General features: G+C 39.6%; 1 non-coding gene across 1 annotated transcript; it reads left to right on the forward strand.

Annotated features, from left to right (window-relative positions):
* Positions 1-19,832: 19,832 nt before the first annotated feature.
* TRNAH-GUG (transfer RNA histidin (anticodon GUG)) lies at positions 19,833-19,904 on the forward strand. Its single transcript has one exon. It is a non-coding gene; the product is annotated as a tRNA-His (tRNA).
* Positions 19,905-26,044: the final 6,140 nt, after the last annotated feature.

A 26,044-nucleotide genomic window follows, 5' to 3' on the forward strand; every position in this document is an offset into this window, starting at 1 on the left:
TCGAGGAGAGCCATGGTAGAGTTCAAGCACAGCTTTAATGGTGATGGGGAGAGGAGAGGGAGATGACATTTTTTTCCTTGCCATTTGAATATGTCCATCCCTAGCATTTCCAGACAGAGTAGCTAGAATTAGTCCTGCACCTCTGGGAACTGAAGCACATACGGCATGTTTAGAAATGACAGGTGGGGCAAAGGTGGCTCTTAGGATGCCTGCTGTTAGAGAAGCTGAATTAGATTTTGGTGTAATTTATCAGAGCTGGAGGCCACCCCATGTTACAGTAGTCCTCCTAGTGCTACTTATGGCCCAGTATGCCTTACATTTTTTGTATTAATTTCCTTCCCTTCGCGACCCACACATGAGTAATGGTGCCTCTAGTCCACTGATGACTGTTGAATACCTAAGAGGCAATATCAGGTGTGAATGAAGATCTCTGCCAGAGACTCCAGCAAGCCCAGTCGCTACATAGGCTGTCACCTCTTCACACGGACAAATTCCTTAGGCCAGAGCGTAGCAGGAGGCAGGGCCATGAGAGGAGGAAGGTTTTGAAAGGGTTACTCAAGTCTTAGTCCTATGCACAAGGCTCCACCCAGTCTGGTAATGGGGGGGATGTTCAGCGCATATTTCTGGGCTTAACTCACAGTATCTTAACATTACCCCTGGGATGAAATATACCCTCTTTTATGAGCTCGGGAGTGGTAAAATAAGAACTTTGGTGAAATATGTGGAGGTCATCCTAATTCATGAAAATGAAACAGGTTCCCTCCAAAAATGATTTACTGTGTTTTGTTACCATATTTTTGGACTGCCATTATTTTCTATAATTAATCTTTTATGGGGCTTTTATGATTTTGTTAAACTGAGAGTTCATTTAAAGGGAATGTTCTCCTGCTCCCTTCCCTGGTCAAGGCCCTAATATGCAAAGTCAAGTTTAATTTTTATTTTTCTCTTTGCAGTTCACCTCTCAGAAAGCTTTTAGATTCTGAAGGAAAAGAACCTCTCCTACAATGGTAACCCAGGGACCAAAGGAAAGGAAAACAGCAATGTAGCTTGCTTTTATGTTCAGGTGCCTCCTTGTGAAGTCTATTTAGAGAAAATCACATGACAACCCTGAAAAGCATACTGACACTATATCCTCACCTGGTTTGGGGGTTCTCTATTTTATTTCTTTAGATCCTCTTCACATCCACACCCAAGGACACTGACTTACGAGTAAAATGATGTGATGGTGTAGCCTTCAAGACTGTTTATCTTTGAACACTGAATCAGGTTCACTACCTCACTCTGCACCCACAGCAGAACAGACCTTGAGGCTACCTATATTCTTTCTCAAGTGGCCTGATCTGCCGCTGCTAATAGATAAGTGAATCCCTCATGCCTGAAAGGGAGAGATGCAGAATTCATGGGGGACTCAGGGTGATGAGCTCCACCATACCTTCATAAAAATTACACAGGTTGTATAATTGTCCTGTAAGTAAAGTTTAAGAGCAAGAAGCCACAGCAAGTTCTATTGATGGTGAGCTGAATCTGCACTTGCCAGGGGCTTCCTAACTGACCCCCAGAACAAAGAAGGTACCTTTGTTATTACAAAAATCCCTGTATCATTCCTGAAAAGGCAGCCAGTATTAGGAGGTAACTGGTCCTTTATTTGTGAGGCAAGCTCTGCTGAACAGCTGATACTGAGCAGGAGGGAATCGTTCAAACATCTGTCTTTGTAGCAGAGTTGGAAGCTTCTGAGATGATTCCCCATAACGGCAGTTATAAAGAAAAATGAACAGGCTGATTTTAGGGCAAGCACAATTTAAAAAAAATGTTTTAATTCTTTGTCTGTGCAAGATTTTTCACTAAAAAACAGCCTATACTGTTAGGCATTTCTTTGTCATTTCATCCCATCTGTTAGGTATGTAAGTATTAAGAGTGCTACTCTTTTTTTCAGTAACAAGGTATAAAAATTGATGCATTGCCCTTCTTTTCATTAAGGAATGAAAGTGAGCAATGGATATAGACTAAGGATATATTCATGGCAGTTTGCTGTCATTTCGCACAATTCCAGAAGTGTACATAAAAGGGAAAGTAGGGGCCAAAAAAAGCAATTTTTTGAGTCCTATTAGCTGCCAGGTGGAATCACAATAAATGGTTAGCTGGGAATCTGCAAGATTTCTCACCTAATTCTGCTGGACTTAAATTTTAATTCGCCATCAGAACAAAACCTCTAATTGTGAGAAACAGCAGCTTATTACATTTTTTATGTGACTCTGACTCACACATTGACCAATCTGTAAGGAAAGAATTTTCCCTTACATACAGCTGATGATCCCGCTTGGATGTTCTGTACCTAAAAATTCTTCACGATTTACTAATAAGAAACAGAGAATGAGAGGAAATTATCTTCATCTGTTTCTCTCACCCATAAAGCCCAAAATAGACAAAGTGTTAGAGCAATTGCATACCCTTGCACCTTCTTCAGTTAACTCCTCTTGCACAGTCCTCAACTAGCAAGCCATTAAAGAAGAAAAATACGTGTGGACAGGAACTTTTATATCTCAGGTATCAGTGAAAGGCTTGTAGTAAATACAGGGGGAAAACATAGAAAAACAGTAGAATTAGGAGTTAGAAGAGTAAAGGGAAAAAAGAGGAAAAGGGCACCTACTGAGACTTCTCTTTCCAGACACTCATGATCAAAGCCCACCACTGCCGTTAGGCAATCAATCTGCAGTTGCGTACATAAAACTTTGGCAGTGTATAGTCTCCACTGCTTTCAACAGAGGCTTTAGACATCTGAAACTGGGCACTCTCCCAAAATTTAGATCCAGTTGCACTATACATTCCAGAAAAGACAGCACCAAATCAGAGGCCCTCTTTTACCCATGTTATTTTCAAGCTGCAGTGTATGGAAAGTTATGCTCCAACCCCCCCATTTAACCTCTTGGGCTGGCTATGTTTGTGTCCTCCAGCTTTGTCAAATGGCACACACTGCTAGGAGGCAATCACTGCCTAAATGCATTGTTGTTTTAGGAGAGATTACCGAAAATGTGTGCCTGTCCTTCCTGACTAATTCCTTCCAGGATCATTCAATCACCTACAGACTTCTTTATTTTGTAAATAGAAATCTACCTTGGCATAACATTTTGTAAGTGTAATGCAACTTGTTTCCTAAGATGAGTGACCCTGAATGTCCTGATTTGTTTTGCTTTTCAGCTTTTAAACCTCCGTGTCTTTTGTGCTGGGACATTCTCCTGCTCTTGATTCAAAACCGGTCCTAGCAGCCAGCCGAAGTTTTAGCAGCTCCCTATTCTCATTCACTCCACAGTCAGAGGTTTTTCAAGCAGCTGCACTGGATTTCCTTGCAGGGAGATGAATTCAAAGGAATTCTGCAGTCACGATCGAAGCACAGAGGGCAGCCTCAGTTACTTAATCCTAATCTATTTACCTCTATCTCTAGATGCTTCTGTCTTCCTCTGATTAAACACCTCTTTAGAGATAACTTAATCTCAGTGTATCTGAAGAATACAGAGGCTGCCCTACATTTACAAGATTTTACAATTCCAGAATACTCCATTTCTTAATACTCTATCTTTCATTCCATTATCAGAAAAAAGTGCAGTAGCTATAGATACACAGGACATTTGCTGAACTCTTCCACATCCACTTAAATGCCCTGTGGAACGTGCAGCCTCCGGTGAAGTTCTGCAGGAGAGATCCTTCTACAAGAAAAAGTCAGAGACCAAACACCACTTAATAGGATACACATAGAAGTGTGGTGAGATCCAGAGCATGCCCATGAAATCATCTGTGTATTTATGATAAGAAGCTCACTCCCTTTTGGATAACCTCATGATTGCTTTTGTTAAACCCTTGACAGCTTAAAAGGAATCTTGCTTTCCAGCGTCTGGGCCTTCTTCCTTTCTCTTTTCTTCTCTCCTCCCCGTACAAGGGCCCCCTCTCTTCACTCAGCTCCCACTCTCCCTCTCAAATGACATTCTTTCTGTACTTGTCTGCACAACAGCACAAGGCCCAGGCTGTGCTTCTAAAAGCCAGGAATAATGCCCTAGTCTCTTTGAGTGATTGATGCACTATCCACGGAGAATATCATGCCTTGGTCAGAGGGGTTCGTAAAGCCATGCACATTAAGATACCTGCTGATCTGCTTTTTACTTTCACTGTAATTTAAGCAGAAGAATTTGGTGAATGTTCCTTGACTATATGGTCTTTCTTGTTGTTGTTGAGAAGCTGACGCCCAAGATTTCAAGGCAGATCCAGACAAGGAATCACACAGAGAGAGATGTATGTTACACAAAAGTCTGTAGTTAATATTTAAAAGAATTAAAACTTGAAGAATATATTTTGCTTGAACAGATCTACGAGGCAATTCTTTAGTTCAGGCAGTGCTGCCTATTCTAATTAAACACACACATAGCCTTACTTTGACTAGTATACCTAGAGAGCTCCAAGCAGCTGGCATTTCCTTTCCTAAACCCTTGGCCTCCTCTGCCAAGGCCAGACATTACACAAGTACCTTCAGTGTCTATCCAAAGAATAGAATACAGCCCAGGATGTGGATACTTGCCCATCTTGGGTGAGTGGAGACATACTGCTTCACCTTATGCCTGAGCCTGCACCTGAGGCATGTGGACATCTGTTGCAAGACAAGCTCTGAAGTGTTAAGAGATTTCAGTTTTACTGTGATCTTAATAACCGAGAGCAGTTCTATCCTTTAATGTTACAGGGGATGTTCCTGTTTCCATCAAGTCAACAGCAGAATTCTCATTAACTTCATCATTAAATGGGAATATTCACTGAGCACCTATCAGGGGAAACAGATATGGTAAAAGTCGGAGAACTGTAAATGGCTACACTGAAAAGCTTGATCCAAACATCCCGGGATGCTGGCAGTTCACATCTGAGTCCAAGCTGTGCAGTTCAGGAAAAGCTTTATTAATAACCCTTTAAGAAATTAACCTGCTGCTTTTTTCCAGTTATGATTTTGTATAAGGAAAGCTTAACCCTTAGGACATTGACTTTTTTCCAAATTGCCAGACAAACTGTCAGAGCACAGCTGGCTTTCAGTCAAAAACTATCCCGGGCAAGCTGGAATTTGGAAGAAAATAAGGTAATTGCTATATTAATTTATATAGATAATTAAACAATTTAGTTAATTTACAGTTTCTAATTATATGCTGCTATTATGTTATTTTTCTGTATCTCTAAGTCTCATGAGTAAAATCAGAACTGAAATGACTCTGTAAAGCTTACAAAGGTTTGCCAAGTTTCAACTAAATGTTGCCATCTACTGTTAGAATAATAATAAAAAACCCATAAATGGGTGAAACTAGCACTGTAATTGTGGAAGAACTTAGTGGATATTTGCGTCCTATTGTGCTGATGCACAAGGGATTTTTCTTTGAATGCACAGGCAATAATATGTCCGTAAATCCTTCTGTATGTCAGGGGGAGAATAGAGTTCATTGTTTGCAAGATCTCATTATGATTACTTTTCAGCTTCTAAAAATGTTGTAATAGTTTCCAGATCCAGCATTTATGGTATTCAGTATGTTGAGAGAAAATAGGCTTTATTGAAAAGCTTGTTCTAAATGTTCCTCATCTGTGCTTTTTTTGACTGAGCACACAGAAAAGTGATAGTAATGTGCATAGCAGATTTCTAAACATTTTACTTCTCCAGTATTAAAAGTTAAAAACACCCCCTGCCCTTTACTGACAAATGCATAAGGGGTAGCTTTATATCAAGATCAGGCATGAACATCTGGGTAAGGACACACTGGGTAAGCGGTTACAGACCGCTTCTGTTCTGAGCTGACAATAGAAAAACTATTGTCAGTCTTTTACTTTATGTACAGCAGAAACAGAATTTAAAAGGGGTTAAAAATCTCAAAGAGGACACTATCCCTGAAGCTCCAAAAATGAAGGCAATGTGCGTGTTTCCGTGTATGACACTGGAGCAGGAGATGGATTTCAAGCAATTACAGGATTTCTGGATTCCTGCTGTGTGTGCCTTAGCTGACATACTACACTTATTTCTTGATGTCCCGTATTTGCTTGTTGAAAGGGACCCATTGAATTTTCTACAACAGATTTTCCTGGAAAAATATAGTAAAATATATTCACCTAACAAGGCCTAGTATGTTTCAAACAAAACTTCCCATAACTTTGAAAAATCCTCTGTGCATGTGTTGTTTTATTACATTCTCAGACAAAAATCCTCAGCTGTCTGTCACAGGCATGAGTTGTGAAAAGGTTAGAGGCTATGCACACTGTCTAGAAAAGAAGAAATCTGAATACAGAAAAAGAAAAAAAACATGCATAGTATCGTGCAGTGCCACCTACAGCTGGAACTGTGAATTATAAATGATTTTCAGTAGTGCTGTAGGGACTTGCTGTTGCTGCTGATGGAGCAGCATTGTAGAATGGCTCTTGCTCAGCTGCATAACACAGAAGATAAAATTGAGGGAATATTAGTCATGTTTATTGTTTCAGAGTTTCTTTGAATTCTATCAAATTATGTTTCTTCGAGGTACAGGAATATGAATTTTTATTATGTAAGTTCTGATTCATCAGACAAGTGCAGTTAATGTGAGATGCAGCATAGGGTGGATTGAGAGACATTGAGCAGTAGCCCTGGACCCTGGAACTGTGTACTGAATAGTTTGTTTTACCTTTGTCTGTTACCAGCATGAAAGGAAGAATGGGTCAGCCAAAAGCAGTATCAGAAATAACATACAGGTCTCTTTGTTAGGAGTTATGCAATACAGGCCAAAGCTCTAAGAACTTTTTGAGATACAAAAAAGGATGGAGTTAGGAAAGCCCAAACTTAGCAGGAGTCAAAATTATCAAGGGACGTGAAGAGCAGCAATAAGGTCTTCTATGGAAAAGGCTAAGACACTCAGTGACTTCTTTGCCTTGGTTTTTACTGATTGCGTTTGTCTTCAGGTCTCCTAGGTCTCTCAAGGCCTTGGGGAATGAAGCATTACCCAGGGTAAAGGAGAATTGAATTAAGGAGTCCTTAAGGAGGTTGGAAACACACAAGTCCATGGGACCAGACAGAATGCATCTCAGGATGCTATGGGAGCTAGTTGCTGTCCCTGTGAGACACTCTGTACCATCTTCAAAGTGTCATGGTGTTTTGGAGAGGTTCCTAATGACTTGAAAAAGGTAAATGACGCACAGCCTTGTTCAAAAAGGGCAAGAAGGTGGATCTAGGGAATGTCAGGCTGGTCAGCCTCACCTCAGCCCATGGTAAGATTATGAAGCGAATCCTCCTGGAAGCCATGTCCAGATGACTGAAGGAGAATGAAGTGATTGGGAGCATGGATTTGGCAAGGACAAATCATACCTGACCAACTGGATTGCCTTCTATAACATCCCATATAGACAAGAGGAGAGCAGTGGATACTGTTCAGCTTACCTCAGCTTAGTGAAGCCTTCAGAGCAATCTCCTGTAGTATACTTATAGCCGAATTGGTGAGATATAGACAGTATAAACGAACCATATAGTAGGTGGAAAACTTTCTGGACCACCAAACTCATAAGGTAGTGGTCATCAGTATGGAATCTGTTGTTGGATAATTGTGACATTGTGCAGGAATCAGTCTGGGGCTAGAAGTGTTTAATGCAATCTTTTGCTTGCAAATTTTTTGATTATGAATCTTCTTATTGTAAATAAAAAGCAAACTTTTCTGGCTTCCAGACTCTTAAGGAACTGAATCCAAGCATATGCTGAAATTTGTTACTTTTTTTGCTTCCCTAAAATGTTATTCCTTTGTTTGAGTCTGCTTTTTGGGTTAGAATTGTCAATCTGTTGAAAGAAAGACTGGTCATAGCATGCTAATGCTAGATCTGGTAAAGGAAGCATCTCACTATACATGAGAAGTGCCTACTTCCGACGGATTATCACTTCACCATCCTTTACTGCAGCTGTGCTAACCCCAAGCTGTTCTGGGAGGTCTCCCGCATTAACTCTAGTGCCTTTTCAGTGGTGGCAGTAAGAATTGCTTTAGAGTTAAAAAAGCTAGCTCTGATTTACCTAATTCTGATGATAGGTTGCCTGCTGGACACTACAAAAAACCTCCAATAGCAGACATGTCAATGTTTTTGCTAGGACTTCCCCCATCTAATGCTGTCAGTGAAAACATTTCCCAAAAAACCACAGTGGAAATATCTGGCTTCAGTGTTGCTGCTCTGACCCATTAAAAGGCATGACCTGTTCATAGATGAGCTGTGCTCTTTCTCTACATGAGCACAGATGTAGGGATAGTTTCCCCTTAACGGGAGCAGAGATACAGCATGAAGAAGGAAGCAGTGGCCAGTCCAGTCTCATCCATGCAGGAGAAGGCTCGGTGCAGATCTTATCAATGTATATAAATACCTGAAAGGAGGGTGTAAAGAAGATGCAGCCAGGCTCTTTCCAGTGGTGCCCAGTGACAGGACCAGAGGCAAAGAGCACAAACTGAAACACAGGAGGTTCCCTCTGAACATCAGAAAACACTTTTTCACTGTGAGGTGACGGAGCACTGGCACAGGTTGCCCAGAGAGGTTGTGGAGTCTCCGTCCTTGGAGATATTCAAAAGCTGTCTGGACACGGTCCTGGGCAACCTGCTCTAGGTGTCCCTGCTTGAGCAGGGGGGTTGGACCAGATGACCTCCAGAGGTCCCTTCCAACTTCAACCATTCTGTGGTTCTGTGATTCTGAGCAGCTTTTTCCCATAGGAAATTGTGGCATAGTCTACTAATCCCATCCTGTTTGAGAACAGTTCTTTTCTATGGTAGTTAGCAGTGTACGTTTAGATACGAAGAAGCGGAAGGTACCATGCAGATCTAAACATGTAGCTATGCTGAAGCACACAATCCTCCTATAATCACATAACGAAGCAAAGAGTTCCCACAGTTATGTGGAAAGACAGTTTTGTTCCTTCTTCAGTATATGCATATTACAGGTCAAAATTTAAGTCACATAAATAAAACCCCAAAAGGTCTAGGTATGTAACGATCAGGTATTAGACTGCCACAAGAGGCAGGGAAGAGGAGTGAGATGCAGCGGGATTTATGAAAATCAGTTCCCAGAAGCTGTTAAATTAGATGTGCAAAATAATACAATTTAATATGGAACATGCTTTCTGTCTGTTTTGGAGACAAGCTGATCTGTCCAAGAGAGCTTTCTAGGCTTAATTGGTCACAGTTCCTGGTAAGGACAGAATGTTACAAACATCTATGAAACTTTGCAACTTGGAACGGAAACATGTCACGCATCTTAGAAGCTCCTTGGTTCATACACAGCAGTTAGCATACGCTGAGTCCAAGGAGAGCAATGATCAAAAGGCCAAACAGTATTTAGGAAGGACACATTTTGTCATAGTTGATACTTGTTTCTTACCAAACTTTGAAAAATGAGGATTTTGTTGCAGATTTTATGAATTGTAGTGGTGGTGTATGTCATTATTTAATTCTGATTTTCATGATGTTTGGTGTTTTTCCTTAAACAACTGTTGGAGACTGAGTATTATGTAATAATTATAACCATATAATTAATAAATAATATACTAATAAAATTATGATGACATAATCTCAGTTTTCATTGAAGAAAATAATAAGAAAAGAGCACCCCAGAAAGTAGTTATCTGTTTGTTCTCCCCTTCTGCACAGCCCCTCCAAAAATGTGCTCTCTTGGTCTCTTAATGGTTTAATACAAAATCTCATTATTTTTAAACTGGTCTCATGCTTTTGAAAGAGAGAGCTGAGCAATTTTTCTGCTGTCATGGGAAAGACAGATGTGAGGTATAGCAGGCAGTAAATTAAGCTCTCCAGGGTTGAAAGAGGCATAACAGTTTCCTTTACTATTCAAAGTCTTAGTTTCTTTTCACAGAAAGGGGTGGCTTTCTAATGACTAGTGAAAAACACTAGTCTCAGGAAATGCCTCTTTGTCCCTTTGGAGCCAGTAGTCTTCCTCAGTGGTTCAATATTCTTCGTAGATAAAGCTTTGAGTTCTTGTCCTTTAAGTGGTGCTTTTAACAAGCAAGATCAATAAGAAAATCCACTTTCCTAAAACGAACGGCAAAGCCCCAATCAATGCCAAGCCTTCGTCCACAGGACCTAGGCAGATCCATACTCTTTTCTGCAGACCCAGCAGAGGGAGCTTGTTTTACCCAGAGAAAATGCTCAGTTAAATACTAAGTTGTTTAAGGTTTTGGGGAACAAACCATTGCCTAACCAGACGTAGTAAGTCAAAATTACATGAAACAAGTTATTAATTCTTAACAGATAAATCATTTGGAATGGTTTTCATGGAGTGTAACTAAATGTAAGCACATTTGTGTAATCTAGTAATAAAAAAAAAAGCCCCGTGCTCTGCATTTGACAGTAATAATAATAATGTCATTGTGCTACACTTTTAGTCAGAGTGAAATTTAAAATCAGGATCAATTCTGTCATTTGAGTCATCATAAAAATTTATGTCATGACAGGCATGGCAGTTACCTCTTTCTGCTTCAACTTATTATTTGTATAGGGCAATAAGGTCTCAGAAAAACTATTAAATTGTATTGGTTAATACTTATGAGGGCTTTAAATACTTCCAACCAATTATCATTGTTAAGACTGTTGTTAGGCATTTGTGCTGGAGCCTCATTTAGGACAGTGTTATACGCACTGGTGTTAAAATTACCCAGCTGTTGTGGATGACCTTCTTTCATGTGTTTCATCCATGATTTGCAAAGCATTTTTCTAGCAGCCATGATTATTTTACTCTGTTGTCTGGATTTTACAGATATGAAAAATAAGGAGTTATAGCTAGATGTTTTGCTGAGGACTGAGAGAGAACAGAAGTCAGATTTCTGGGCTCTCAGAGCTTTGCTCTCCTCACAAAATACCATAGCAATGAATGCACTGTAAACTGAGGACACTGAGAGTGAACTGCAAAATGAAGGAAGATAAGGTCATGTTTGATAAACATTTAATGGTACTGGTCATTGCAGAAGAAGAGATTAATTGCCTCAGGGTTACTTTAACCTTTTCAGGTTATATTCATTTAAGACAGCTCATGTAATAATTTGTTTGGTAATTACTTGATTGCATAAATATCAGGATCCTATAGCTGTAATTGCTGCTACTGCATCATAAAAGGAATTTTTAAATTATGCTTAGGAATATATCTGATTTTGAAATGACACTGACATATCATTTATATACTTCAATTAATATCTAGATATCATAGACAATGTATTATCTCTTCTGAGAAACAGAGATTTGCCAACATTAACAAATGAAATTCTCACAGTGCCTTTGAGAGATATTTTACAGGTGGAAAACCTAATTATATGTAGATTGAATGACATGCCTCCTGTGGTCACCTGTTGCAAGCCTATGGCCAATTTTCCCAGTCCCTTTCATATTACAGACTCATGAGGTATCAACCATGATGTTCTAGCACAACTGAGCTAGGTTAATATTATTGTTCCCTGTCACCATCCTCCAAAATCAGAAGCTTTTATACCTCACTCATAATCAGTCTTTCCTACCATGAAAGATGTTTAGGGAGCATGTATCATCCTGAGAGGCCCCCTTAGAGGGCAAACACATGGCTGGTTATGCTGGTGGATGTGAACTGGTCATAACCTCTGGTGAGTGTAGCAGTGATTAACAGATGAGAGGTGGCAGCAGTAAACCTAGTTCAACTACAAACAGAACAACATGTGAAACTGCAATCACTTTACAGCCCCAAACCTTATAAAAGCTCTCCCCCCATCACATGTTTAATATGATTCTGATGTACATCAAAGAGGGAAAGATACTGAGAAACATGGTGAGGAAAGGTTTGGTAAACAGCATTCCTGCTTACAGAGAAAACCTTGTCACTTTTCTTTCGGGCCCAGTATAAATACTTTTTGCCAAAAAAGTACCTATTAAGAGCAGATTCTCAGTGAAACAAATCAGATCATATCAGTAAATAATCTGAATCCTTTGAATATTCAAAATGTAGACATAACTGGTGAAATCGCTATTAAATAATAATTCTTTGTTTAAACAATCATTTAAGAGCCACTGAATAGATTTTAATAGTGTGAGTCAATCTCCAGGATCGAATGGTGTTAATCAATGCCCTTAATTCCATTCTGAGGTTTAGATTATGACGTTATCCAGCTCCTGGACTGATTTTTAACATGGTAATCACTGAACGTTTTATTATTTCACAGATATCAACCAACCAATTGTTTGAGCTTTTTTAAAAATAGGTATTCTCTAAAAATATTTATTCAGCATAAGAAAATCTCTTTCAGACCAGTTGAACGCAGAGCGAGGGGTCACGAATTAGATGTCTCAAGCAAGCTAGAAGTTTGACATTATTGTACCTGTTCCTTATGAACTCCTGCCAGGTAAATCTTAATTACCATGCAAATCTAAGCCAGATAATTTTTATACTCCGCAATTTTACAGCATAACAAACCATTATGAATATCGGTCTTAACCACTTTTAGCTGCATGTAGCATACTAAACAAGATAATTGGAGAATTTTTTAACAATACATGTGTAGGGTTTGGGTGGGGTTTTTTTGTTTATTTGTTTGTTTTACATTCAGTAGATGCAATAAAAGACCTCATCATGGAGTGTAATGTCTTTCTAATTTTAGGACTGAAAGCAGTAGAAAGTTCTGCCACCTCCAGAGTTTAAAGGGGCTCTACTAACAGCGGCTCGCATTTTGTCATCCCCTGAGCAGCACTTTCCTAACCCCAAATAGCATATTCAGGAGGTAATTAGCACAACAAAATCTGACTACAATCATCTGAATCCCCTTATTTTAACACTAATTAACAGACATTAGAATAAGTTTTAAAATCCACTGTTTTGTTACCAAGATTAGAAAATGCATTTATGTGGAGTTTATAGTGTAGGTTGTTGAGCTGGTGCTTAGGGAGCTCTCAGTGCAGCCAATGCAAGGGTTCACAACGGAATTGACCAAAGCTATTCCCAGAGATATAAGACGGTACATAAAAAAAGAAAACAAAAATTACAGTATCTTTTCACTGCAGCCCAAAAAACCTCACAGAAGCAGGGCAAGCACTAGCATGTGTGTAGTCAACATTTGCCGGTTGCCAATGGCACAATATCAACTGGGAAATGTACTTGAGCGCTCATGGGCCCACCGGTACACTGCTGTTACCTCATTGACAGTAATAGTATTTACTAGCCTAATACTTAAGCTTGTGTTGTCAGCATTATACAGAATGAACTTGTGATATATTTATAATATACCATCCACTATGCTTGTGAGGGTGTTTTCAGCAATAAAACATTTTAAAATCTGAAGGAAACGTTGAAGACAGAAGAGGAGAAAAGATTTTTTGATAGCCAAACAACAAAAAGAGTAGCCCTGTATAGGTGATGTATGTGGACTTGAACAAGGGATGTTCTGAGTAACAGCAGTTCTGCTGGTACCAATGTCACCTTTCTCTGAAAAAAAAACATTTGTAACAGGAGTGGCAATATCCCTAAAAAGGCTCAGAGAAGAAACCTGAAAGCACCCTTACAGGAAGTGAAGCACCATTTCAAGTTTTAGCAAAATTATACAAAGATTTGGTCAATTTGCACAACAGCCCACATAACTGAACTGTTTATGGACCATCTTACCTTTTATTAGTCTCTTGTTAATTGTGTTGTGACATAATTTTACACTGGAAATCAGGGCCTACAGGCAGCAGCTGAAAGAAGAGGAGTCTTTAAACAGACAAAAAGGAGTCCCTGTGAGTTCCCCCATAAAAAACATTTTTGTCCTCCTGTGTGTGGCATTGGTAGCATTTTTCCTGCAGCAGCAATGAGCACAGCCTGATAGCTGAAGATAAATGCTGAGCTGTAACAGCAATATTTGTGAACAGTTACTCCAGTCATAGGTGCTATGAGCTGGCAATGGTAGGCAAACATGGGTATCGTGTGGCTTTATCATAAATATCCATCAGGGCAGCAAAGCAGACTCCCCGGCAGAGAGAGGTACCCCTTCTGATACACGCACCTCTGGTGTTTGCTAGGCATGGGATAGTAGCACTATATTGCTAGAAAGATTATGCTATGCTGCTAAGGGCTATTCACATGTTAGAGGAAGTGGCACAACTAGTCATTAGTCATATACTAATCATATAGATTTCAGGAAACTAACAACATCTTTCAAACTGAAGAAGCACAGGAGCTTGGGATGCACACAATAGAAAGAGGGGGGATTCTTGGTTGCTGGTTGATGCTAAAGGGGACAATGCTGCCTAAACCAAGGTGAAGATAACAAGCTGTTTTGCTGCAGAAGTGCGACTGAAAGGTCATTTCATTCCTTGTTATGTAATCCTGTTGAGAGAAATCTTCATATTGGAACAACAAGTCAGAGAGATCTGCTTATTTCCAACAACAAAACCTAAACCTTATTAAAAATGTTCTGGGTGTCATGTGTACCTTGCTTTGTGAAAGCTGAGTTTCTGAGAGTCTAATGCATTATCGATTAATTTTCTTTTTATCAACAATCTGTTATTTTAAAAACTGGTTTTGAAATCCTTTTCCTAATTTGAAAGATACTTAAATACCATCCATGATCAGATACAGTTTGGTTATGTGATTGGAATGATCTGATGAGTATTCCATTATTACAGCTGCTCTGAATATTTTTGTCAGTCCTCTGCATATAACGTTAAGCAGCCATTGCGTAAGAGAGGTGTGTGAACACTTCCTTTGCATTTTTGCCTCACGGTTATCCTTTCTATAGAATAAGCTGTAAATTAAGTTAAATGTAGCTCCCACAAAATTTTTCCACCATTGCCTTAGTTATCTGATGGAAGAGTTTCTTCTGAAGAGATGCAGTACAGTACTCTCTGGAGAGCCAAGCAATCTACATTTGCTTGGCTCCTCTGCACTATAACACCCAAAAGTCTGAGAATTTTGCAAGTGGGATTTTGCTGTTCATTTAAACAGATGGCCTTTACTGTAGCTATCCGTGCGTCTACATCAAATCTGAGTATAAAAGGTAGGATTTCAAGCCAGGAGTCTCCAAACAACGGTCTGTTCTGGTCTGACATGCCCATTATGGAGGCATATATCACCTCTAAACTGCCTTGGAGCTAGAACAACTTTCAAAAATAAAAAGTAAAACAAATACTGGTCATAAATGAAGAGAAGTTTTGGCATATGTGTGCCAGGCAGACTGAAACAGCTGGATGGGATAGGCGTTAGCTTACAGTCACTATCACTGTTCCTCTCTAGTTTCTTCTCAGCATTATGTGAGGCAAATTTCTGGACCAGAAGAATTCCAACTGAACAGGGTCATAGGATGCTTTACATATTTCCTCAGGCTCACATATGTTTGATTTGCCAACCAGATTTACTTAAAGACAGGTTTATTATCCGGTGTATTGTTCATGTAAAATTCATGTCTAAGTAAAAAACATTCACTAGCTCTTACATTAAGCCAGTACTAACATAAGATGAGAAATTAATTTTAAAAGTGATTTTAAATAGTGAGATGTCTATCATCAACCTCAGGTTTTGATAAAGGATGGGTTTTTTTAAAACTTTATTGAAAAAACACTAATACACTTCAAACCCAAATATTTTTACTGTCTAATATTACATTGCATATATATCCTAAGCATTCTGCGGACTGCATTGAAGTCTCATATAATCTGTCCACACATAATAACTCAGACAACTAAAAAAAAAGTATAATAAGAGGCTCAATTTCTATGTTTTAACCAGCTGCAAAGATAATACTGTGTTGCAAGTGTTTAGTTCAACCACAAGGACTCTTCAGGCTCATTTAATGGTACCACATCATCAGGATGACTGTAATGGAACTTAGTTTATTGAAGAGTTTGCTTTGAAATGCACACACCTTAGGGAGGTTCACTTCTTTTTTTCAGAAAAGTGCACAGGACTTAGCAGCTGAGTTAGCTCTTCTGCATTCTTAACACAGCCCAGGAAAAAGCTTCCTACTCTGGGGCCATTTTGCTAGATGTTATGTCATCATTCAAGAGGGAAGTAACCCATCACATGTATCCATGGTTTCCTTTATGTTGATATAATTACACAGGAACAGAAATTCAATCCAGTGAAAATTTAAGTCATGATACACAAGGAAAGAAAGGCAGTAACATAAGGGGAAGACAGATGACAGGGTGACAGCATTTTACTGGAAGCAATAGCATAGTATGAACTGTAGCACTAACATTTCCTGCAATACCAAAAATTGTACTACAGACAGCCTCTTAGATGTCTTGGGGCAGAGGTCTGCTCTACCATTGTGAGTTAGGATGCTTACACACCTGAGAGGTCTTGCTATCCCCAAATAGCCAACACCTTGAACACAAAAAAGATGATGTGTCTTTAGTTCAAATCCACTTGCGTCTGGGTTTTGTCTTATTCTGGAACCCTCTTTTCCTTGACGTTGCCATTGTCTACTCTAATGTCAGGCAACCTTACCATCTGTGAGCATAGCTAAGTTTCTTCTGCTTCTGCTACCAAGTTAAGCCCAACCACTGCCTCCTGGATCATTTTTAAATGGGGAAAATACTGGAAACACAGTGTGCCAGGATTATTTCAAGGAGACCTACTTGTATTCAGTACCACTAGGCCAAGATTCCCAATTTCCAAATTAATCAAGCTCTTAGCTAAATTTTAGCAACCACAGTCAATTAAAGAAATATAACTAACATGCTATCAGATCAAAGAATCTCCAGAGGCTCATGTTTTGTATTCAGACATGCTGACATAGTCTAATGAAACAAGTTTTTCCCTTGGTGCCAACACCAACTGGTCAGGTTTAACAGTTATAAATGCACAAGCTGAATCAAAGGCAGAGGCATACTTACTAATGTTGCAGACATGCTTTTGAGTTTAAAATGTTTTAAAAATCACTCTTTTTCTTGAATGACACACGGTGTCATGCAATCAGTAGTTTTGCATTCGGTTCTCTGACAATAATCTGGTTCCGTTTCAACAAAAGAGAAGTATGGAGGATGGAAGCGACAGAGGAATAGATTACCGGGCTGCTAGTAGGCCTTAAATATGAAGCAGGTAGGCATTTAATCAACATGAGACCATATGCCAGTATTACAAGTGTAAAAGTCATTTAGTGCATAGAATCTTGGGAATCAATGCAAAAAAATCTGTACACACGTGTTTAGGTGCAGAAATGTGGCCTTGTGCACTATTAAAATAATTTTGACCTTTCGATCAAATCCAAGGCACTGCAAATACTGGGACAAGATAAACTCCTAGAAATGGAATTAATTTACAGCACAATTGTGGATATTCATATTATTATGCCAGCACATACAACGAACCACGTTGATTGGAGGTATTAAAAAAAAGGAAGGAAAAAAGAGCATAGTCTGAATGGACTGGCAAACTGATATCTTTTTATTTATTTGTGGTTAGTAGAAGAAAAATTAGCCAACTCCTTTTTTCATAATCACAGGGAGTTTGGCTGAAACAATGTAATCTATATTCATTCACCCTGGCAAAAAGAGAAGCTAGAAAATTCCAGGCAATCTTGCTAATCTATACATTTAATCATTCGTACCCATGACTTGGCACCTCCTAGCAAAAATATAACACATGCATGCACTGGGCAAGATCTATGTTACAAAGCCTTTGTCAATTCTGAAAACATACGAGAAGACACTTAAAGTTGTCTTAAATGTTTTTGTACCAAATAAGATGCTCAACCTCTAGCTATTGCTTACTTCTCTGGCTCACCCAGGCTGTGCGGATGTTGACAGGGAAGGTTGTCAAGCTTTCAGTATCCCATTTCTTGGCACTCATGGACTCCCTCTGCTCAACTGCCTGTGCTGTTAAGCACAGCTATATGTTATAGAAATGTTAAAAAAAAAATTTGCAAGCACTGACATTTTATTTTGGTTGACAGGTCTGGGTTTTTTTTTGGTTTTGTTTTTGTTTTTTTCTTTCCTGAGAATCAGAATCACTGAGGCTGGCCAGCCTCTCTGGAAGTCTCTAGTCCCACGGCTTGAGCAGGGTCAGCCACAGGTGGTTGCCCAGGACCATGTCCAGTCGGGCTTGAATACCTCCAAGGATGGAGACTCCACAGCCTCTCCAGGCAACCTGGTCTGGTGTTCGACCACCCTCACAGTAAATAAGATTTTCTTAGATTTATAAAGAATTTCCTTTATTTCAATTTGTGTCCATCGCCTTCTGTCCTATCACTGCATACAACAGAAAAGAGCCTGGCTCTGTATTCTTTACCCTCCCATCAGGTATTTATGCACATTGATAAGATTCCCCCCTAAGTCTGCTCTTCCTGAGCCTAAAAAGTCCCAGCTCTCTCACCCTCTCCAAGCTCCAAGTTCTTCATCATCTTAGTGGCCCTTCAGTGGACTCTCTCCAGTATGTCCATGTCTCTCTTGTACTGGGGAGCCCAGAACTGGACACAGCACCCAGATGTGTCTCACCAGGGCTGAGCACAGAGAAAGGATCACCTCCCTTGACCTGCTGGCAATGCTGTGCCTGAGGCAGCCAAGGAGGCTGTTGGCCGTCTTTGCCACAAGGGCACATTACTGGCTCATGGTCAACTTGGTGTCCACCAGAACTCTCAGGGCCTTGTCTGACAAGCTGCTTTCCTGTTGGTCAGCCCCTAGTATGTGCTGGTGCATGGGCTTGTTCCTCCCCAGGTGTAGGGTTTGTCACTTCCACTTGTTGAACTTCATGGAGTTCCTGTCAGCCCATTTCTCCAGCCTGACGAGGTCCCTCTGAATGGCAGCACAACCATCTGGTGTACCCACCAATTCCTCCCACTTTTTTAACTAATTAACAAAATTGTGAAGATACTTGCTATTATCAATCTTATCTTGTTATCACTGTCAGACACAGAATTAAAGTGAGACTAAATGGAGTATATGAGATCTCTAATAAAGACAATTATTAGAATAACTACTATGAACACTTGTGTTTTGAAACATTAACTCTCAAGCCTCAACAGAAATCCTTGCTTGATGACTCAGTGCTGTCAACATTTGATATTTTACTAGAAATCTTATTTTTCTGCCATGTCTGTTCAAAACCTGTCACAATGTGCCAGCTTGCTGTGACAGTCCAGTGGCTGGTACTATGATGGCCTCAAGTTGCGGCAGAGGAGGTTTAGATTGGATGTAAGGAAAAATTTCTTTACTGAAAGAGTGGTGAAACGTTGGAAGAGGCTGCCCAGGGAAGTGGTTGAGTCCCCATCCCTGGAGGTATTTAAAAGACGTGTAGATGAGGCACTTAGGGACATGGTTTAGTGGGCATGGTGGTGTTGGGTTGACGGTTGGACTCGATGATCTTCGAGGTCTTTTCCAACCTCAATGGTTCTATGATTCTATGATTCTATGTGGCTACGACAACCTTGGTTCAAATCTGACTTACAGCAGGAGGGGAACATGTGTTTTTATGCTTCCTTTTCAATAACTTTTAAAATAATTATGTAACTTTGAATGTCCTTTCACCAGATTTTCCTCTGTCACTAGGCACAGCATTGAAAACAGGAAGAAGATTCGCAGACCAAAATTATTGTATGTTTGAAGACAGCCATTGACCAAACAGAAGGCAAGGAAGATTTCCACACCAGACTGCAATTGCCAAAAGGAGCAGGAATTTTTTTTCTGCCACCATAACATTTGTGCCTGCCTTTGCACGCACTTCTCCGTTGGCTTGGGGGATGCCCGGGTGTGCTGCAGTAGCAGTGGTCACCCTAGGAAGGAGGCCAGCACGTGGAACACTATAGCTGGTCCACGCTAGGTGGCAATGCTTGCACAGCTCTGCTAGAGGGGACAGAAAACACAAGATACTGGACTTGTCCTTTGTAGCTTGCCGTGATCGTATAGTGGTTAGTACTCTGCGTTGTGGCCGCAGCAACCTCGGTTCAAATCCGAGTCACGGCACAGGGGAGAGGGAACTGCTTTAGTCCTCACTTTTGGAGGCTTGCTGCTGGAGACACACCACTGGGGACATGACACCCACCCGAGCCCACACTCTGCAGTAACTGCTGAACAGGGCTCAGTGTCTGAAGCACAGAAAAAAACAAATGAGAGGAAGCAGTAGCTGCACAAAAAAGTTCACGTAGCTCACTGCTACATGATAAGGTGGTTGACACTCTTTGCATCATAGGCTTTTTGTCTCCTTTTGTGTGATTTCAAGCAGTTCACACAGATGTTGTTATTTTAAGGTTGTCTGGGACAACATTTTCACTGACTTCACTCTGTTAGTTTTTTAACATATCTCCTTTCTCTCTCCCAGTGAAGATTGATTTCTTTCTATGAACTGTCCCCAGGGATGACTCACCACAAAAGAAAATTCCAGAAGAATTTTTCAGGAAAGAACAACAAAGAAGGCATGATATTACGTGCAATTAATTTCTTTACTGTGAGGCTTTTTTGTATCTTTGTTCCAAGAATGATGCACTTATGAGGCCAGTAATCAATAGCAGCAAATGGGAGACATCATGTCTAGATCTGAAATTTGATTAAAGAGAAGCAAGACACCGCTGGAAATGCAGTGCCGTTTTTGTGGGGAGAGGATGATGTGACTGGGAGGATTCTGCCAAGGGGTGGGAAAATGGCCTGACATGATTCTCTGTTTATCTAAGCACCATTCCCTCATCCCGCCTATGCTGCCTGGTGGGGCAGGCTGGGGCGGGGGTGTTAGGGACCAGAGGTTTTCCAGTATGGAGATGGTGAGGTAAAGAAGTTAGCTGAAATGCACAAGGAAAGAAATTTTCAAGAAATACTCCCAAGTGCCTACAGATAGGGACCTTATATACTGATTGAACCACGCAGCAACAGAGTTCTACTTCTAATTTGTTATTAATAGAAGATGCTCAAAAATATATTGATGAACTTCATATCATATGGCCAATTCTAATTTCATCATTAGATAGCTATACATCTTGCTGACTGAAGTAAAAACTACTCATTTTAACCAAATTTCTTCATGCCTAAGCACACAACCCAACTACAAGCCAAAAGAAAAAGCAGGGGATGGAAAAGGAGAAGGCAACAAATATTCATTTATGGGAAATGACTGTATGTTTCTAACAGTTGAGGCCAGAATCTCAAATGTTTCCTTACTGAAGAGAGTATATGTCCTTGAGGTCAAACCCTATTCAGGCATCTAGACACAGGCTTGCCAGCTCTTGGCCAACTTCGTCCAGGTGTCTGTCTAGGGCTCAGTAAGGAAGCAAGACTATCTTGAAACTGTTAAGATGAAAAGGAATTGCTTTTAAAATGAGACTCACATAACTATGAAGACCATCAGGGAATATTTAATTCCATTAAACTCATGTCTCAGCAAACCAGAAATAGGAAGGACAATATGGTGAAACAAAGCAGTTCAATAGCTGGTGGATCAATCTCTTAAATCTCTTTCCAGAATTTACACTTTTGTCTCTCTGGAAGAGTTCATGTTTCTTATATTAGGCCTTCTAGAGTTCTTTCGCAATTATTTTTCAGTTAAGTTCAGTTCTTACACAAAAAACCTTCAAATTGTGTTTCTGAAGGGAATTTTCCATGATATGCTAGTTTTCTTACTGTTGCTTTAGCTAAATGATTCAGACTTTTCCTTCTCAAGTGTAACAGTAAAACACTAATTTACCCCATGTGGTTTTAATACAAATGCCTTCATGGTTATATCATAAAGTTTTCTTCTCTGTGCCAGTACAAAGGTCAGTACACCCTCTCGCCTTCAGCTGCATGGTGAATAATAGCAACAGTACAGGTCCCAGAATAAACACATCCTACCATGTCAGATTTTCCTAAATAGAAAGGATATTCGATAGACCTGCCACCCCCAAACAAATTAGTGATACAATTCTGGAGGGTAAAATAAGAGGTTTGCTGCTCATATTAGAGAATGAAAAAAAAAAAATTCCAGGAGTCTGGAAGCACAAGATCTGAACTGGGAATGCAGGGATCCACAAGAAAGAAACTACCAGAAATAGTGCGGTGGCTATGTTGCAGGCTCCATGCGCAACTCTCAGGTGCAAGAGACACGTAGGTGCTGGTTTAGCAGCACAGAGGCAATGATTATGTTAACATTACAGACCGTGTTCCAAGAGAAAATTTTTGCTATATTAGCATGGAATATCAAATCTATGATCCCTTCTCAAAGATTTTTAAGACATTGTGTTTTGGGATCCCTTTGGATGGAGGCTTCTTTGTGACAAAGAAGATATTCCTTTAAAAGAAATATCACAAAGTGTCACCTTCTGAGTTGTTTTTGGTGCACAGAAAATATATACCACATTTCTTTATAAAAGAGTGCAGGAAAAAGTTGTAAAACATTAAGCAGATGAATGACTTTCACAAAGCTTTGTGAAAGAGAGATTTATCAGATGTGTTTGAATCCAACTCAGAGCTGATTTTGCTTCTGTGAAGTTCCAAATCAAGAGGACACATCTATAAAGTTTTTAGAATAAAAAATTGGGAATTTAGAATTCAAGAGATATAAAAACAGAGAGAAATAATTTTTTTAAAAAAAGCAACAGAAAACATTATTTAAATAGTTTTGGATGTTTGGTAGTTTTGGGTTTTGTGCTGAACTGTTGATGAAGACGTGAAACCAGGCCCTACTCAGTAGTTTGAAATATAGTGCAGAAAGTCGTAGGATTCAAACCTGAGCGAAAGCTTAACCCAAAGCAGTACAAGTAGAAAGCTTCAAAAATTGACCATAGTCATCACGTGTTCCAGCGCAGCTCTCTCCAGTGCTGTGAGTGACTGCTGGAGCCTTACAAATGAGAAGCCACACAGTCTCATTTAGAGAGCAGGACATGCTTTCTTTTAAGAAACACCAAAGACAGATTATGAGAAAAGCTACAGAACTGCAGCATCAGACATTGCTTATGCAGTTACGTTTGCACATCAGGCTCAGGAATCTCCCCATCTGCCAAATTTTTCCCAATTACTATCCATCCTGCAATAATACCCTGTAAACTCAGAGCTGAATTTCCAGAGATAAAATCATCCCACCTGTGAAATGAATTCCTGGCATTCTTTGCTAAAGCACAACCAGCTATTTAAGCTTTCAGGAGTTCTCTTTACCACAGAAGATCTCCTTTCAAAGAGTCTTCTTGACCAGAGCCCTTTGAAAGGATTTCAGAGGGGACCTATAAAAGTTTTAATATGAGCTGCATTCCTGTAAAGAGAATGAAAAACAGAATTAATTTGATTTGATGACTGCAGATTCAAAACAGCCACTGCTTTCTATCCTGCTCAACACCTGATACGAACATCAGACAGGATACAAGCAACTCACTGCACTCCTGAAAAATTAATGAAGTAGAACAGAAATCTGCATCAGGTTCAACTAATATTTCAAAAGTTTTTCAAGTCTCTGTTCAGTGTTGCCTTCTTAACAACTAGCTGTCTTTATAGCTTAAAAACTCTAGCAGTTTTAACCCTAATCAAAAGCTAATGTTAAAATACAATAACAAGAAATAAATCTCTTCCCAAGCACTGTTGATGGGTACATCCTATTAGTTTCAGAGCCAAAATGTGAATTAGGCATGTTGGGGATATATAGAGAGACAGCTCTATGTCTTAAAGGTTTTATGTTCTACGCAGAATGGGCCATGTACGAAAACAACGGCAGGCACAAAAGGACACAGAAGAGCTGCAGTGAAAGGCATTTTCCTCTCTCATTTTTAAAATACTATTCTTCATTTCCCACCAGATCAGCTTGCTGTGTAAAGGCAGAGAAGGCTGCTGAAGCGAACTCTTCTCTCTGGCCTTCAAAGTGTTCTTAGACAAAAAACATTCAGAGCTTCAGAAATATGTAAACCTGGATCCTTGTTAATATTTTGAACATTTTATTATTAGATCATGGTTTCCAACTGGAAAAGTGTTATCTGGACATGTCTGCTAGAGATGAAGACCCACATATTTCAGAAATGTACAGGCAATTCTTTGTACAATTCAAGCTTCAGAATCAGTTCCAAGATTATATCTCTGTGTTTCCTAGTCTGCAATCCTGTTATCCTTGGAAACTGTTTTGTACTAAAGTTTTTGTTTTCTTTTTCCCTAATGAGATGGGAAAATTGACAAATATTTTCTCAGGAAATGGAATGCTGGGAGCCACCTGCACTTGCACGTTTATATTCCAAAATGAAGTTGGGTTTTAATTTTGATTCTCTTGTGAGGAGAACAAATAGCTGCAGGGGGAATTGGTAAGAAATGTCTGATTATCTGCCTGCACCATTCTTGCTCTCAGTTCATAGTGCTAGCATTGAGCCAGCAATACAGATATCGGTATCCTAAATAAACTAAAGTGAACAGAATGACCGCTGTTTCTGGCCAACTCATCATAAAACAAAAAAAAAGGACATTTTGAATTTGGCTAGTGTCCTGTTAAAACTCTTCAAAATCATCAATATTACTATAACTAGCAATAAGGTAATACAGTGTTTCTACATTTTAGCTACATATGAACACTGGATATATAGAAGTCAGTTCCAGGGTGGTTGAGGTCAAGCAGGGGTGAGCCTTGAGTGCAGGGGTGAGCCTCAGGATGATGCATGAGTAGAGTAGAATTTCTGTCATTGCAACTTTTGGATTTCTGTTCTAGGACTTGATTCAATAGGATGCTTTAAAGAATATATACACCTGTGATGAGTTAATTTGGTATTTCTGGGGCTTATAAAATCTAACACAACAGATGGCATTTCTGAGAAACTACAGCAGGGACAGAGTATGAAAGATCATCCTGGTCTCTTTTACGTTAGTGCATGTTTCTAAATTGCTTTCTTTTGGGAAATCAGTCACATCTCTCTCATCAATTAGACCACGAAGTCAAGAGCTAATTGTTCTGATATGCTCCTAAAAGGCTGAGTGACATTTAGACAGGAACTCTGAGGCCAATCAGAGGAATACCCAAAGATATTTTAAAAAACACAACAGAAAGAGCTCTCGTGAACCTGAGGGAGGTGATAAGATGCCAGGGGTCACTAGCCTACTACACCAAAACTGGAACACCTAAGCCTCCAGCCTCCAGAGGTGAGGTGCCCTTCCAGGTCTGCAGGCATACAGGGCTTTGATTTTTCCTGATAGCAGTGTGAAGAAAGTTTTGTTTCACTTCCTCACTGAGTAAGAGGGCAAGGAAAGTTCCTGCTGCTTTGCAGAGAGAAAGGCACCTGTCATTCACACTCTGCAAAAGCTGGACCAGTTGCATGAAACTTGAATCCATCTGAGCCTGGTGGAGATGTAATCTGTTATGCAGAGGACTGATGTCCCATCAGATGATGCAACAATGAAAGAAAGACAGCACTTTCTCTTGAATTAACTCCTTATCAAATTAAAGAACCAACTACCAGAAACTCTATATGGCATCCAAATAATCTGATAAACTCCACAATAATGATCTTTTATTAATATAGTTGTTACCAGCTATATAATTTTGTTGTTTATTTATCATTTATTACACAAACTGCCATTAGTTACCATAACTAATTTGTAAAATCCACACGGTCATTTTAGAAGTCTTCATTCTGAGAATCTGAGCTCATATTACTCAGTGAGGCAGGACAGTGAAGTTACACACTGTTCCTACCACAAAAACAAAGGGAATCACTGGAATCACTGACAAGTGATTGTTCCTCTTGTCTGTCGTCAGCAAAGACCTTCTGCTAGCAGCAGTTCATGCCTAGGTATGTAGGATTTCCACATCTACCACTGTTATATTTCCAAGCAATTCAGGCTGATTGCTTTATTAGCATGAAAAACTAGCAAAGATCAAAACCAAACAGACTTCATGGCTCAGTCCAGATCTTAAGTGGCTCTAATGAGTAAAAATTACATGCTGACTATGCCACTCTGTTTATCACAATATCGATAAACGTTTAAATAAAAAAAAAATCACACTTGACAACAGGATTACTGAACTAATACTTGCAGCACATAATTTTTTAGCAAAACATTCTTGTAAAAGTTACGGAGCCTGTAATTGCTTTCTCATCTTAGGCATGGACATCACTAATAGATTATTTTTGGTATGCAATCTGTAGTTACATCTCTTCAAAAGATGCACCTTTTCC

This window comes from Aptenodytes patagonicus, chromosome Z, assembly GCF_965638725.1.
Source record: "Aptenodytes patagonicus chromosome Z, bAptPat1.pri.cur, whole genome shotgun sequence".
Lineage (NCBI taxonomy): Eukaryota > Metazoa > Chordata > Aves > Sphenisciformes > Spheniscidae > Aptenodytes > Aptenodytes patagonicus.